We start from the raw sequence: 5,288 nt of genomic DNA on the forward strand, positions 1-5,288 counted from the left end.
GATTTGTGCAATCATCCTCACAATCAATTTCAGAACATTTTCTTCTGATAATTATTGTTGTTAACACCCATTTCTACCCACCCTTCCTTGCCAGGCACCTGGCCAGTTACTGTCTATACAGATCTACCTATCCTGGATCTCATATATTAAAAATCATGAAAACAATACAAAATCATACAGTATCATACAAATGAAGCAAACTAACTAAAAAACACACTCAAAAAACAAAACAACTGACTAGACAAAGCTCAGAAAAACCCCAATCAAAGATAAAACAGAAAATCTTAAAAACTGAAACAACTTTGAAATTGTTTAAAGGTAGAGTGAATGCTAGACTATTAAATTTTAACCTAACTGTATTTACCATAATTGATTTTACAATGCTCTCTGTCTGATAAAAAGGCTATTTGCATCCCTAGACTACAGTTAGAGAAGAGTCACAAGAGACTTAATCCATGTGGGGGCCTTGCAAATGCATTGCCACTGTTATCCGTAGCCTTCTGTGAATTGGGTACTCACATTTTAAGCTCTGATACTATCCCCTCCTTTGTATTTTGTTTTCATTATTTACTATCCTTGGATCACACAGGCTAGTCTGTTTCTTCATGTGGACTTAGCTAAGGCCTCACTTAAGATCCTGCTTGTTTGAAGACAAACCTTTAAGCCCCCACATATTCTTTCTGATAGCCGGGCAACATCTGATTTCTTCACCACACTGTGCTATAGCACCCATACCTTCAGTGATCTCTTCATTACAGCAAGCATCAAGCAGGGAGATGTCATACACAATAATAATTGTTCTTAGATTGGGGATAGAATTAAATATGAGCCCCAAATCCATTGTGTAGCTATGGTTTATATATATTTCAGGTTCATTTTAGAGACATCATTAACATTTTATATTATAGAACATTATCAATCGTCCCTCTGGGGCATAAGGTAATTCTACTGATAGTGTAATTAATTTAGCCAGCACCATAGAATTTAAAACACGGCTGAGAAAAGAAAATTATCCAAATATAGGCCAGCTTCAGACTGCAATACATGACTTTTTGGCTTCTATAGCTTAGACTCCTAAGTGACCATATTGTTTACCCAAACAGTGGGGTTTGCTGATACAGAAATTTTTTCAATAACACTCAGAACCATGCCACCATGATTAATATATGTCATAAGAAAAAAGGGGTATATTAAAATAATAAATATAGAGTAGTCTCAGGCCACCATTCATTGGGCAGCCTCAAAGCACTGGATCTGAATCAAAGTTCATCAACTGCTAATCCTATAATGTTGAGATAGCGGTCACCTGCTGTTTCTCATATTAGGGCATTTCAGCCTTAGTCAAAGGGAGTATGTCTGTTATATATGTCCACTATAGGTGAATTAGAGGTAAAGCCTAGTCCACTTAGTGGAGTTCCCACATTGAAGCCTTCTGGTGTGGCCTGTGAAGGATATTATGTGTCTTCAAAAGACAGAACCCAATGACCCGATAGTCTATAGCACACAACAGGGTCCCCAAAGACTGGATAGAAATTATTTCAAATTATCCAATTAGAACATAGAACTGGGCTTATGATCCCCTGGGGTACTATATAAGTATGATTAAGCATGCTCCCCCGCCCCCCCCAGAATGGAGATTGCTCCTCCCAGTTTACCCATCAACAATAGTATCACTTTCTCTGAGACACACACAGGCACCTCTCCCCACATGTGAAATTGAAAGTCCAATAAGGTTTGTTTACCACTCTTATAGGAGTGTCTGCTCATTTGGGGTTGATTAGCACAGTGTTGAAAGGCAGCAACTGAATGGCCTTCTCCCTCTTCCCTCATCTAGAAGCACCCACCCCGGCTGAGGTGAAGTGTCCTTTGTCAAAGTGCCTTTTAAGAAATACAGATACAGGGTCCATAAGTGTACATATCTGGGTGCTAGGCAGGCTCTCTAAATTTGGAGACCGGAGTAGAAGGTCGCACGATGAGATCGGCAGATTCACTTCTTCTCGACGTTTGGCTCTGTACTAATGAACTCACTCAATATTTGGACTCGTGATTGATTAACTTCACTCAGCATAATGGTTTCTAGGTCCATCCTTATTGTGTCTAGTTTTCTATGATCCACATAGTCATATGATTTTGCATCGTCAACACACGTGGGCATCTTTCTGATATTCTCTGCTCTCCAAGAAGATCTATCTTCTATCAGCATGACTTTCCTCATTTCAAATCCTCTTCTAAATCCAGATTGATATTCTTTCAGTTCCTTGTTTATGCACTGGTGCAGCTATTTTTTCATAATATTCAACAAAATGGATATTAGAACATAGAGATCAAGAACTCACAGACAAAATTCATGCTTAAAGGAAGTTAACACGTTGTAATGCCAGTGATAAATGCTTAGTGCTGAGTTGTTTACCAGTGTTGAGTTATCAGTTTTTTCTGATCTGCTAAAAAAACGAGCCCTGGTAGTGTAGTAGTTATGTGTTGGTACAGTCTTATACACCCACAGTGGCAGTTCGACCCTTTCCTTTTTTTTTTTTTCCCCCAAACTATTTTATTGGGAGCAAACATAGAACCAACTCTATTATGGGAATTAGGTTTTCATGTCAATAGATTTATTTTTTGGTTATATGTAATTAATTTGTTTTCCCTACATTCTAAATGTTATTTTTTATTTCAAATTTCAATTTTATGTTGCAAGCATAAAGGAAAGCTATTTATTTCTGTATATTGACGTTGTATTCATGAACATTGTTCCAATCGGTCATTAGTTTCAGGTTTTTTTTTCACATTTGCTTTTGTCTATTTTGGAAATATTTCCTATGATTGCAATCATCCATCTGCAAACAAATACAATTTTATTTTCTCTTCCCAATCTAGATGCTGTTTAATTCATCTATCTCTTTTACTGACATAACTACGTATTTCAGTATTGTAAAGACCAGGAGTAGTAAGATGAGTCATCTTTGTACTCATCCCAATCTAAGGAGGAAATGTCTAGTTTTTTAACATTAAGTATGATGTTGACTAGTTTTTCAAGAAACATGGTTTTATCAAGTTAACAAGTACCTTAAATCCCTACAACACCAGGGCTTCTTTGTTCTTATTTTATCATGAATCATCACTGGGTTTTGACAAGTCCCAACTTTTTCTGCATTGCCATAAGGTAGGTGTTCATGCACAGTGACTCTGTAAGACAGAGGAGCACTTCCTCAAATCATTTTTTCCCCTCAAATCATTTTTAAGGCTGCAAATCTTTACAGATGTACACTACCTCATCTTGAAAGGTAGTGATAGTTTATTATGTATTTTTGTACTTATACTTATCCAACCAAGTATTTCTCAGGTCTTATATTGCCATTATCTGTTTGGAGGTATAACCCTATGCTGGAATCCTGGAGAGAATTAGGAAGTTTCTCTCTATCTCTAACCTCTGGAAGAGCGTATAGATAGTTGTGATCCTTAACCAACATTCATCTTTCAGTGTGTCATACTGTTGTGGCTTGCATGTTGCTATGATCCTGAAGAATTCTCCCAGCATTTCGTAAATAGGAACTCAAGAAAAAATGGACACCTCGAGTTGAAATATTTTAAAAAATGATGAAGCCAACGAGCTAAACAAAAATGTGTAAAGACCTAGAGTTATAAAACCAAAAGGGAAAAATAATCTCGGCATAGCTTAAAACTGAAATAACTCTAGAAAAATGTCAAGCCTTGAGTTGCAATATTGAGGGAAAATATGGGCAAAATATTGAATGATACAGGAAGCATCAAAAAAAGATGGAAAGAATACACAGAGTCACTATACCAAAAGCACTTGTTGACAATCCATCATCTCAGGAGGTAATAGAGGAGCAAAACCCAATGGTGCTGAAGGAAGAAGTTCAAGTTGTTCTAAAAGCATTATCCAATAACAAGACTCCAGGAATTGATGGAATACTAGCGGAAATATTTCAACAAACTGATTAAGTAATCTTATAGCAAGAAGGCATTCCAGCTTGGGCTAACTCAAGTCCATACGTTTAATACAAGTCAGGGTTCTCTTCAGTTGCACAGAGCTGCCGGCCAGTGACGCTCCTCAGCTGAATGTGCTGAGGAAAGAAACTTTTCTTAGATGTGAAGGATCTTCATTCTAGATGGGACCTTGTTAGTCTGTATACATAACCAAAGTAAAATTAGGGAAAGCCATCTATCAAGTCAGCAAGCAATGTGCACCACCTCACAGGGTGAAACATCTTCCTTTTCATCGACGGTATTCTGGTCACCTCAGTGCTGGGTATTTCAAGGGAGGTTCATGGCCCCATAGATAGAGATTTCCCCCTACAACTCCTCCCTCTTAGATCACTGGCCCCTTCATGAATTCCTAATGACCTTAACCCCTTTGTGCTAGGTCTTACCATAGGCTCAGATTTCATGCAACTCTTTAAACTTCAGAGCAGTCAGCCAGCTCTTGTCTCTGCTCTAGTCCCTGTGAACTAAATTCAAAGGCATCAATGGCCAGAATTAACCTCCATTGCTGCATTTCCCCCACTTTCAATCAACACGTGTACCCAGGTGGTATTCCAGAGAGGATCTCAGGCTGCCAGAAGGCTAAATCAGTTTTAGGGGGCAGGGTTCTCTGATTGGCCTAGACTTTTCCAGCGTAAACACCAACAGCTGGCTCAAAATGCAAAAAGCCAGAGTCTATCTTTTTTTTTTTTTTTTTACTTTAAAGATACTTTATTAAGAGCAACGATTTTTCCATTAACTTATAAATTCTTCCTAGAGTCACAAAGGAAATAAATAATAAAAATGTGTATCTTCCAGAGGCTTTTAACAACATAACTTTATAAATCTAAAAAGTTTCCATGGTTGTCAACGGAAAATATTATTGTATTTAGATATATCCAGTCATTAAATAATATCACGAATGCCCACAGATTAAGATACCAGCAAGCTCCATATTGGTAAGTAAAACCAGAGTTTGGAAAAAAAACCAACAACCCCAAAACCCCTAAACTTTAATTTCACCTTTTCTTTTTTTTAATATCATTTTATTAGGGGCTCATACGACTCTTATCACAATTGTGTCAAGCACATTTGTACATATGTTGCCATCATCATTCTCAAAACACCTGCTTTCTACTTGAGCGCTTGGTATCAGCTCATTTTTTCCCCTCCCTCCCAATTCTATCTGTTCAGTTTTAACCATCTCATCAGTTATGGGAGTACAGAATTTCCTTGTTGGTCTTAGATTTTAAGAATATGGGTTTAAAGTAAATCATTCTCTTCTCATATATTGGCTAACATTTGGG

Source organism: Echinops telfairi, unplaced genomic scaffold (genome assembly GCF_000313985.2).
Source record: "Echinops telfairi isolate 266 unplaced genomic scaffold, ASM31398v2 ScPeMD7_7469;HRSCAF=8507_1, whole genome shotgun sequence".
Classification (NCBI taxonomy): Eukaryota; Metazoa; Chordata; class Mammalia; order Afrosoricida; family Tenrecidae; genus Echinops; species Echinops telfairi.